Below are 12,446 nucleotides of genomic sequence, written 5' to 3'. Positions count from 1 at the left end.
AGGACGCTGAGCTTAGAAGTATGCCAACATTTCTGACCCCTCAGAAGTCACTTGCATCAAGCTACTAAGAATAAGAACTAGGGATTAGCCCACCTCTCCACCCTCCAAATACCCCTTGCGTACATATGAGCTGAACTGGAGCAGTGTTAAGGACATTGCAGTTGGAGTGCAAATAGTATCTGAGACAATGTTAAATCCTAGGGGCAATTTGGTTGAAAAGAAAGAGCTTCAGGTGTTTGTGGGGCCGCCTCTGGTTACTGGCATGCAAAGTTAGTGACTATACATTGGGAAGTGTATGTTTTCTAATATGCATGAGAGTGTGGTCCCATGCAAATTAGGGAATACCGTTCCCCTTGCATCTGAGCCATACCTCAGATCCTGCCCCTCGGGTGAAAAGCCGTCCGAGAGAAGTGCAAACTGTCTGCCACCAAAATATGGTCCTTGATAGAGGACCCCAAGCATAAATGACCCACTAAGGGAGTACAGACTGCAATGGAGGATCCTGCCCCTGTCCATATGGAGGTCACGATGCCCTGTGCAGCAAGGAAGAGCTGGCAGTGAGTATATGTTTTATTTTGCACACTTGGGGCCAATTGTACGATCATTTTCCACTGGAATGGCGCAAATCAGCACATAATGTTTATTAGTGATTTACTTTCCAGTGCGAAACTGATTTTGCAGGGGAAAGTAGACTGAAAGTAACCCAAAACAGGGCAAAGCAATGCTTTGCATTACTTAGCACAAAGGAGGTATTCCATGGATGGTACATGGGCATTCCTATGCAACTTCCATGGTTTTTAATGCAAAATCCTATCTACTAAAAATTCGAGACAGGGTTTTGCATCCAAAAGAGACACGTTTTAATTTCTCCTTCAGTTTCCAACTTTTCATGTGTGCTGCACTGCATAGCACATAAAGTAGGAAAAGTTATAACAGTGTCTTGGCATAGTATTTTGTACTGGAAGGTAACGCTTCCAGTAGAAAATCTATGCTAGACTCACACACACAACCCTGTACTATGGCAGAAAGGTGTGTGTATGGTGCTTGGCAGCAAAGTTGCATGGCAGCACTAGGGAGAAAACAGTAGAGTGCTTTAACTCTGTAGATATGGCACTGCCCTGCTCTATCTCTGTCACACAATCAGTAGCGTAACAAAACTTCAAGGGGCCCCCTTGCAAAAAACATGAAGGGGGCCCCCACACAGCGCCAGCTTTAGCGCTGGTGGCTCCTGATGCAAGTCTTTTTTGGCGGCCCCTCACGACCTCCTTCTTCAAAAAGTCCTTCACTACCACAATCCAACAGTGTCTTTCACCTCTCCATAACCCCTCTCTGACATACATTTCTTTTTTTTTTTTTTTGTGGAAGCGCTACTCATAGTTCACTCACAGTTTTCGGATCTCCATCCTACACATTCTTTGCAGCAGGCACATTATTCCTCTGTGCTACTTTATGATGAGTAAAAACCGCCACTAGACAAAATTCGGATCTCTCACCAGCAGTAACATTATTCACCAGAGTTATCTTGACCTGTTTATTGTTGCCTGAAAACATCTGGATGCACAAGCAAGTTCAGCGCTTCTAAACCCATATGTTATTTTAATACGCAGCACCCACACCAAACTCAGGGGCAAATTTATACTTTTTGATGAAAAACTGCACTAACGCGGGTTTTGCATCAAAAACATTAGCACCGGCTTGAGCTATATTTATGGAATGTGCGAGATGGTGCAAAGGGAGAGCTAGCATAAAAAAAAATTGAATTGAGCCGGGTGGGGGTGGCGGTATGGGTGAAGGGAGTTTTGCACCAAAAAATGACGTTAGGCTGGTTAGAGGCAAAGAAAATGCCTCTAACCAGCCTAGTGTCATTTTCTGATGAAAAACCATCCATGTCACATGACTCCTGTCTTTAAAAAGACTGGAGTCATGCCCACCACCACAATGGCCAGCACAGGGGTCCAGTGTCCCCTAGGCATGGCCATTGCACCCTGTGCCACGCGGTGGGCCCCAAGTTGTTTAAAATGTTGAAATTGAGCTAGAAAAACAGCCATTTCTGTCCACTTTTTCTTCTGTAACTTTTTCCTGCTATGGCAGATTTTTGAAAGCAATATACTGTTACGTCTGCTGGACTTCTCTGGGTGTGGGGATATATAGGGCTTGTAGGTTCATCAAGAACCCTAGGTACCCAGTAAATGAGATGCACCTTGCAAAGGGTTTTCATTGCATATCAGGTATACAGCAATTCATTTTGTCAAATATAAAGAGTGAAAAATAGGTATCAAGGAAACCTTTGTATTTCCAAAATGGGCACAAGATAAGGTGTTGAGAAGCAGTGGTTAGTTGCACATCTCTGAGTTCGGGGGTCCCCATACTAGCCTGTGAATTACAGGGCATTTCTCAAATATACTTCTTTCTTACACACTGCCTTATGTTTGGAAGGAAAAAATGGAGAGAAAGACAATGGGCAATAACAACTGTTCTTCTATTTTGTGTTTCTCAAGTCTCCCGAAAAATAATGGTACCTCATTTGTAAGGGTGGGCCTAGTGCCAGCAAAAGGAAACGCCCCAAAACAAAACATGGACAAATCACATTTTTACATTGAAATTTGATGTGTTTTTTGGAAAGTGACTAGCTGTAGATTTTGGCATCTAGCTCAGCCGGCACCTAGGGAAACCTAGCAAACCTGGGCATTTCTGAAAACTAGACACCTAGGGAAACCCAGGATAGGGTAACTTATGGTTCTTTCACCAGGTTCTGTTACCCAGAATCCTTTGCAAACCTCAAAATTTGGCAAAATAAAACACATTTTCCTCCCATTTCGGTGCTGCAAAGTTCTAGAATCTGAGGGGAGCCATAAGCTTCCTTCTACCCAGCATTCCCTCACATCTCCTGATAAAAATTGTACCTCACTTGTGTGGGTAGGCCTAGTGCCCGCAACAGGAAATGCCCCAAAACACTGCGTGGACACATCAAAATTATCAATTACAAAACTAACTGTTTTTGCGGGGGGACACCTGCGTTTTTGGTCCTGGGCTCAGCAGCCATCTAGGGAAACCTACCAAACCTGATATTTTTGAAAATTAGACACCCGAGGGAGTCCAAGGAGTTGTGAATTATGCAGATCCCTCAGTGTTTTCTTACCCAGAATCCCCAGGAAACCTCAAATTTAGCTAAAAATCACACTTTCCTTACATTTCTTTGTGGGGTCATTGCACTGGCACAAATTTCCTACCACCCAACGTTCCCCTCAGTCTTCCGATAAAAACTAATACCTCACTTGTGTAGGTGGGCCATGTGCCTGTGACAGGGAAGAGCCAAAAATGTCAAAACTAAGGGGGAATCAAAGCAGGTCCAAAAGGGCAGTTTGAAAAAAAACTTTTTCAGGTTGACAAGTGGGGCAGAATTTCTATCAGTATAGATGCGACAATGCTGGGTGGTAGGAATTTTGTGCATATTCTGGAAGGTTGCATCACAAAAATGTGGGGAAAATGTGTGATTTGAAGTAAAGTTGGAGGTTTACAGGGCATTGTGGGTAAGAAAATGGTGCAGGGTGCATGTGAAGCACACCACCCTGGACTCACTCAGATTCTTAGTTTGCATATGTGTCTAGGTCTCGTAGATTTTTCTAGATGGCTGTACCCTAAAGTCCAAAAAGTGCAGCCCTCACCATTCCAAGTGGGACAATTTTGAGAGTTAGCCAAGCTCTCATGGCCCAAATGTAAAATCAAAACCCAAATAATCAAATGTCCTCTTGCTTGCCACTGGGATAAGATCTTTTAGTGTGTGTGGGGGCGAATGACTGTTTCCCCCTTCACTTGGGGTGGGGGCATAACCATATCCCTACTGGGTGGTAGCCACCACCCCACAATTTTTTTAATTTTTTTATTCTCTAGCATCTCGTAGGCTTTCTGACCCCCCGGAGAGTGAATCGAGGGTAATTGTCTCATCTGCCCACCAGTGGGCAGAACAAATTTGTTCCCATTTATTTGGGGTGGGAGTATGGCCATACCCCCACCCTCTTTTTTAAAACAAATCTTCTGGTATCTAGATGGCTTTCTGCCCCCCTTGGGGCATATATTTGTCTATGTATCATAAAAAAATTAACAAATTAATTGTAAACCATTAAATAAATTACCAAATTAATAAAATATAAAAAAATAAAATCCAAAAACAGACATTCACTCAAATTATTATCACAATTAAATATAAGTACATATATATATATATATATATACACACACACAAATAAGTTAAAATTAAAAGTAAATAAATTATAGTGAACTATATATATTTCAACAATATCAAGAAAAACGTTGGAGTCTGACAATAACAGATATATTGTTACCCCCTCCAGTTTATGCAACAAAATTGAAAGTGTAAGCTTTCAGAGGGGTTACATTTACCCTTCCCACTCCAAACAGGTCAAAAGTAGGGAAAATATTGTACTTCGGAGGTTTAAGATTTACTATACCTACTCCAGTCTGTGCAACAGAAGGGAAAGTGTTGGACTTCAGAGGGGTAATATTTACTATTCCTACTCCAGTCTGTGAAACAGTAGGAAAAGCGCTGGACTTTGGAGGGGCTGATATTTACTATTCCCACTCCAGTCAATGCAACAGTAGAGAATGCATTGGACTTCAATGGGGTAAAACATAGTATTCCTACTCCAGTCAGTTCAACAGTAGGAAAAGCATTGAACTTCGGAGGGAGCAAAGGGTATTATTTACTTTTCACAATCCATTCTATACAACAGTAGGGAAAGCATTGGACCTCGGAAGGGTTACATTTACTGTTCCGACTCCAGTCTATGCAAAGAAATATAAGACTCTTAACATGAATACTAATTAACAAAAAAAGTCTACATAATAAAAAAAAAAAAAGAATTAAACAAGTTGCATGGTTATTAAACAATTTAATAATTATTTATCAATTACAAATAATAGTTATTTATTGTTTAATTAATGTCCCACACTATACACCTACAAACCTAGCAGCCCACACATAAAATATAACTATAAAAAGTATAACGCAATTTACATAATTCATTTAACTACTAATTAATAATTATTTGTTGATTAATTATTACTTAACATTTCACCGTGCACCTCTACAAACTTAGCAACCCACAATTAAAATTTTATGGAAATAGGACAGAATTACATAGTATACATGATTAATTATCAATTAAATATTTCATAATAAATAAATCATTATTTGTTAAATATTTTTTCTTAATGTACTTCCTACCTTACTTGCCTACAATCCCAACAGTCCAACCCTACAATATAATTAAATATAAAGTCAAACACAATTTATATAATTATTAGTTGATTAAATAATTATTAATAAATTAGTCAATAATTGTTAATTATTAGTCTATTTACTTCCCACCCTATACCCCTACAAACCCAGCAACCCACACCTAAAATATACCTAAAAATATCATTATTACACCATTTACAGAATTAATAGTCAATTTATAATAGATTAATAAATTGTTAATTGATTATTAACTAATTAACTTCCCATCCTATACCCCTACAAACCCAGCAGCCTGCACCTAAAATAAAACTGAAAAATATAATAATTACACTATTTACATAATCAATAATCAATTAAATAATTAATAATACATTAATAAATAATTACTTCATTATTACCCGATAACTTCTCTCCCTATACCATTAAAATGCAGCAACCCACACCTAAAATGGTCCCTTGAGGTAACTTGGTCATCATTGCTCTTCCGAACATCAACATGGCAGGGTTTTCACTTGTGGTCGAGTGAGGAGTAGAACTGTAAGCTTGTAGGGGAGAATTCAAGACAATGTGTTAAGGTCAAAGCTTTTCCAGTGTAGCACGCTGAACAGCTTTCTTTAATGTACTCATAAAACATTAGACAAGGCCGTTAGCCTGTGTCCAAAGAGGTGTGCTCTTCGGATAATTCACGTTAAGATGGGTGAAAAGAATTCTCAACTGTTTAAAGATGGGTCATTGTCAGATTTGCAAATCACGGGAGTACCCCATGTCACAAAGATGCCATCTAATCTCTTGATGACTCTTTCTTTAGTGATAGATGAAAGATCTTCTGCTAATGGAAAGCGGGAGTATTCATCAATAATCACCATCAGGTGATGTCGATTGTCAAGAGCACCGAAAAAGTCAACAGCAATTCCTTCCCATGCATGCTTTGGCATCTCTGACATGCTGATGGGGTGCTGAGTGGTTTTTGATGACAGGCTGTTGCATAGATGACAGGCCTTTAACTCTTTTTCAACTGTTTCATCAAGATGAGGAAACCAAACTCGATCTCGGAGAACTTGTTTTTGTGCCAGTGATTCCCTGATGTCCTTGATGGGCCTCTTCAATTATCTGTTGGCGCTTTCTCTCCAAAGTGAAAATGCTCAAATCTCTCAGAATAATGCCTTCCTGGGTTATGGACAGTTCATCCTTGACATTTTAAACTTCTGGTGTTCACAGAGGTTGAGTCACAAATTTGAACCACTGCAGTAACAATTTGTTCCAACGAAATGGCAGCTTGTGTGTTTATTTTCAGTGTAATCTTCAGACAATGTTTGAATGACATTGATGCTTTTTCGTGTTGACCTTTCTGTGACACATGCATCGATTCCAGCACGAGCGCATTTTTCTGAGGTAAACATTGGTCACTTCCATTTGATATTGATACTGACAAAGCTTTTTGACAATGATTGAGATGACGACTGACTTTGTTTGGTGTTGATTTGTTTCAACTGATGTCACTGCCTGGCCTTCTGGGCGTGAGTCGAAAGTGACTGCTGAAACGTTTGGGCAGACATTTTATCTTTTTGCTGTTAAGCACTAAGGCCCAGATTTATGTTGAAGTGGCACAGCGCAGTGCTGCGCCAAAAATAGCTGCGCTACTTTAGAAACGCAGAGGTGCGCCTTATTTAGAGGAACACAGTGACCCCTGCTTTTCCCCCTGCACTGGCACTGAATTAAGCTGCCTAGTGCCAAAGTAGGCATGCTTGCACCATAGTGCAAGGGTGTCTGCATTGAGGGGATAGATTGTTTATGTGCAGGAAGGTGTCCCATTTTATAATGGCGATTGGGCACTTCTATCTGTGGTGCAAAATGCAGCACACATAGAAGTACCAAAGTGTAATTTTGATTGATTGTTTATGTGAAGGAAGGTGTCCCTTCCTGCATGTAAACAATCACCCATGGCATTTTTCTTCTTCTATGTGCGCTGCAGAATGTAGCACACATAGAAAAAGCAAAAGACGAGGAGGAATAAAAGCATTCCTCCTTGTTTTGCCATGCTAACGCCACCCCTGGGGTGGCATTCGTTTTTGGTGCAGCCTCAATTTTACGACAGCTCGTAAATCTGAGACAGCGTCAAAAGCAATGGGTGTTGCGGTGGAACCCACTGCACGCCCCTCTGATGCAGAAAACGTTGTTGGAGGGGCCCATATTTACAGGAGGCATACCACCACAAAAACGTGGCGTTACACCTCCTTTTAAATATGGAACAGTGCTTAGTGCCATGGAGCATCATGAAAGGTGATGCTCTGGTGACGCTAAGGACTCTTAAATATAACCCTTACTTTTTCTTTCACCTTGCAAACTGTTACAAAATGGTTCTCCTTTCCACAGCCTTTGCATATCTGTCCAATTGCGGGACATTTACCTTAGTCTGGAGACGACAATCCACACCTCAAACACAACTTCTTTTTCCGTGGAGACATTATTTCATGTCCTTCAACCTTGTGGTTCAGCTTGCTTTTCATGTTCATGACTAACTCACTTTGGACACCTCCGGACTCTGTGTCAGGAGTTTTTCGATTGGCACACTCTTCAGCTCTGGCAGCAATGAGAACTCGCTCCAGACTTAGAGGTTCTCATCATCTGAATGAATCTGACAGTCATCCGTCAATAAGTCTGAGGCGTATTGCTTCCTCTACATTAAATTCATTGAACTTACAGTGTTTGATGAGAGTGTCCAGTCTCTCAACAAATTTGTCTATGGTTTTACAAGCTCTTTGTTGTTCTTGGATGAAAATGTACCTTTCGTAATGTAAATCCAGCATTAGATTGAACTTGCGATTCAAAGCTTCTTTAATTTGACAGTGCATAACTTCATCAGCTAGCAGCAGTTTCTTTTTACACCATTACCAGCAAGATTTTTAAGTTATTTGATAATCTTCTTGCTATCTGTTTCTTCAAGCACATCAATTAAATAATCAAATATCTTTATCCAAGCAGTATATCTACCACCATTATTTTGCCTTTTGGCAGTATTGAATGTTGATGGTGGTTTCAAGAAGGCGGCTGCATTATAACTTTTCACAGTATTGGCTGACACTGAGAATGGAGTTCTCTCCAGTAATGTCTGCTCTCCACTAGGACCCACTTCTTCTGTGTCATCTCTAAGGCCCTGTAACGTGCTGGGCTCTGGGTCATTGTTAGAAATGGGGTCTTTGGTTGACAGTCAGGTTACCCCCTGTTCAAGAAAGGACCCTCACTCTATTCAGGGTAAAAGAGAATCACCCTCAGCTAACCCCTGCTTACCCCCTTGGTAGCTTGGCAGAGCATTAGGCTTAACTTCAGAGTGCTAGGTGTAAAGTATTTGTACCAACACACACAGTAACTTAATGAAAACACTACAAAATGATACAACACAAGTTTAGAAAAATAGGAAATATTTATCTAAACAAAACAAGACCCAAACGACAATAATCCGACATACACAAGTCAAGTAATGAATTTTTAAAGATTAAACTCAAAAATAGCGCTTAGAAACACAAAATGCTTCGATGAGGTGTTAACACGGTGTCGTGACGGAGTCGTTCCTAACAAGCCGACACCAGCGGCGCCGAGCACGGAGTTGTGTAGACCCCAAAGTACAGTACCTTTGGTGAAGAGTAAAAACAAGTTGATGCGTGAAGTCGGGGATTGCGGTGTCTGTGCGAAACTTTGAATCCACGCACTTCCACGGAGTCGCGGACTTCAGCGGGGCTGCAGCGGTGTCGGGCCTGCGAAGGTCATCACGTTACAGCGAAGATCACGGAGTCGGTTGCAGGCGGCGTCACCGGATTCAGCAGCGGCATCGGTCCGAAGTCGTCCGAAGTTATTTCCTTGGATTTCCACCAGCATTCCTTTCAAGGGCCCAGGGACTGGATAGGGCACCACTTGTCAGAGCAGGAGTCTCTCCAGAGACTCCAAGTGCTGGCAGAGAGAAGTCTTTGCTGTCCCTGAGACTTCAAACAAAAGGAGGAAAGCTCTAAATCAAGCCCTTGGTGATTTCTTCACAAGATGGAAGGCACACAAAGTCCAGTCTTTGCCCTCTTACTCTGGCAGAAGCAGCAACTGCAGGATAGCTCCACAAAGCTCAGTCACAGGCAGGGCAGCTCTTCTTCCTCAGCTCTTCAGCTCGCCTCCAGGCAGAGGTTCCGCTTGTTTCCTGAAGTGTTCCTAAGTCTGTGGTTTTGGGTGCCCTTCTTATATCCAATTTCTCCTTTGAAGTAGGCCTACTTCAAAGTAAAGTCTCTTTTGAATGTGAAATACTGCCTTTCCCCGGCCAGGCCCCAGACACTCACCAGGGGGTCAGAGACGGCATTGTGTGAGAACAGGCACAGCCCTTTCAGGTGTAAGTGACCACACCTCCTCTCCCTCCTAGCACAGATGGCTCATCAGGAAATGCAGACTACATCCCAGCTCCCTTTGTGTCCATGTCTGGTGTGAGGTGCAACCCGACCAACTGTCAAACTGACCCAGACAGGGAATCCACAAACAGGCAGAGTCACAGAAATGGTGTAAGCAAGAAAATGCTCACTTTCTAAAAGTGGCATTTTCAAACACACAATCTCAAAATCACCTTTACTAAAAGATGTATTTTTAAATTGTGAGCTCAGAGACCCCAAACTCCACATGTACATCCACTCTCAAAGGGATTCTACACTTTAATCATATTTAAAGGTAGCCCCCATGTTAACCTATGAGGGGGGCAGGCCTTGCAACTGTGAAAAACGAATTTAACAATATTTCACTGTCAGGACATATAAAACACATTAGTATATGTCCTACCTTAACCATACACTGCACCCTGCCCTTACGGGTTCCTTACATGTAAGAAAAGGGAAGGTTTAGGCCTGCAAGTGGGTACACTTGCCAAGTCGAATATACAATTAAAACTGCACACACAGACACTGCAGTGGCAGGTCTGAGACATGATTACAGAGCTACGTATGTGGGTGGCACAACCAGTGCTGCAGGCCCACTAGTAACATTTGATTTACAGGCCCTGGGCACCTCTAGTGCACTGTACTAGGGACTTACAAGTAAATCAAATATGCCAATCATGGAAAGCCAATTACAAATGCATTTTACATAGGAGCACTTACACTTTAGCACTGGATAGCAATGGTAAAGTGCCCAGAGTAATAAAAACAGCAAAAACAGAGTCTAGCACACAACAACAACCTGGGAAACAGAGGCAGAAAGTTAGGGAAGACCACACCAAGGATGTCAAGTCTAACACCAGATGTATCACAACATGAATGCTGGCATGGATGTCAAATCACCAAAATGCCTTGGATAGCGAAGTGACACCACTCACACTTTGACCTTAATGACCTCACAGTAAGTGGCATCACATGATCTTTGACACTGAATCTTCCAGGAAGTGATGTTACAAGACCATAACCCTGATGACATCACAGTAATTGACATCACTGGTGTTGCATAAGAACTACAAAATCAATGCAGCAACACAACCCAGACAAACGTCTAGTTAATGTACCACTTATGTTGGAGTGCTGACATAATATGTTGAGGAAAGATTATTTATTTCTCTTTGTGTTACTTGAAAACATAAAGAGTCCTTCGGAATAGGAAACAGTGCCAAATACCACAGAACAGCAATGGGAGCCTAAATTATTTTATAATGCAAATTGTCATGATTTAAAATTCCACTAGTGTACATTACTATGTATACCACTGTAAGAAATGTATTGATAAATCATAAGGAGAAGAAAACATGAGATTTAACAAAACAATAGCAGTTATTTCCCCCAGTATTGATTGGTATAGATTGTATATTGTTAGACACGACAGCCTTAGGGTGGTCTTCCCCTAACATTATGCCAAAGAATACAGAAAACCAGCAAACAACTCCGTAAGCAAAATACTGAAACAAAATAACTTCAAATAAAATGACTTAAAATAAGCATAACAACATATATTCTACCCATCATTTCAACTTGTTATAATATCACACTGTCCTCATTATTTTGCTTACGGAGTTGTTTGCTGGTTTTCTGTATTATTTGAATACAATGGGTGTAGTGAGGTTATGGGATTGGTGTGAATACAAGCACATATTATTAAGACTACATATCCCGGAGTGCCACATAAGGGCATGGCTTAGAGGATCAGTATAAATAGTGCACTTAATGGACTGTATAATTACTGTGATCAAGACTGGAAAGGTAGAAACGCGTTGGTGTCAGTTTTTTTTTTTTTTTCATGTAATAAAAGAAGATTTGTGTAATCCTTTGAGTGCCGCATCCTTGACATTATTGCATTATTGTCAAACTGGTATGAAGAATATTGTTGGGATTAGGTCCTTCCCTGGTGCAGGCACCGACACGAAGTGAGCGCGCCTCTTTTGGACCTTTTGGAGTTATATATATATATATATATACTGGGTCTGTGACCCCCTAAAATTGGACAGTTCTGGAACTACCACTGAACTCTTTCAGAAGGACTGCAGTGCTGCCCAAAGGACTCAACTGGACTGCTTTTCTGGAAGGACTGCTCCTCTGATTGCAGCCCTGCTGCTCCCTGACTCTGCTGGAAGGCCTTTGCCTTCCCATCACAAGTGATCTCCCAGGGCTTGTCAGATTGCCTCCTGTTAAATCTCAGGGCCATGTAAGACTTAATCTAAAGGAGAAAATTCACGCCTCAACATGCCGGAAAAATCACACCTGTGTTGCGTCTGAAAAATCAGTGCAGCATCTGTAGAATCGACGTACCTCCAGTTTCATTGTGGTTCCATCATCATTGCTTGTTTGGATTTTCCACGCATCATTCCTGGGTGTCAAGTTGTCATCAACCCTGCATTGCAGTAAGGAAACAAGGCTACGTGTCTGGAAAGCGACACATCACCTTTCATGCGAGGAAAGTCTCAATGAATTTATAACCCCCACAGTAAGGAACTGAGCCATCAACTCACCTGTGAGCAAAGAATTGACACATCGCTTTGCTTTTCTGGTGCCTCACCTCCCTTGTGGCCCCCATTGTCTCTGTTTTTTTATGCATCCCAGGTATTTTGTGCGAAAGAGATATATTCTTTGATTCCCAAGGATCGAGACTAACTTAAACCTCTAAAAAAGTGATATCTTGACCTGTGAATATTGGACCTTTGTAGTGTGTTGTCTTGTTTTATTCAGAAAAATACTATTATTTT

Source organism: Pleurodeles waltl, chromosome 10 (assembly GCF_031143425.1).
Source record: "Pleurodeles waltl isolate 20211129_DDA chromosome 10, aPleWal1.hap1.20221129, whole genome shotgun sequence".
Taxonomy (NCBI): domain Eukaryota; kingdom Metazoa; phylum Chordata; class Amphibia; order Caudata; family Salamandridae; genus Pleurodeles; species Pleurodeles waltl.
The sequence above is the reverse complement of the archived record's forward strand: the minus strand, read 5'-3'. Positions refer to the sequence as shown.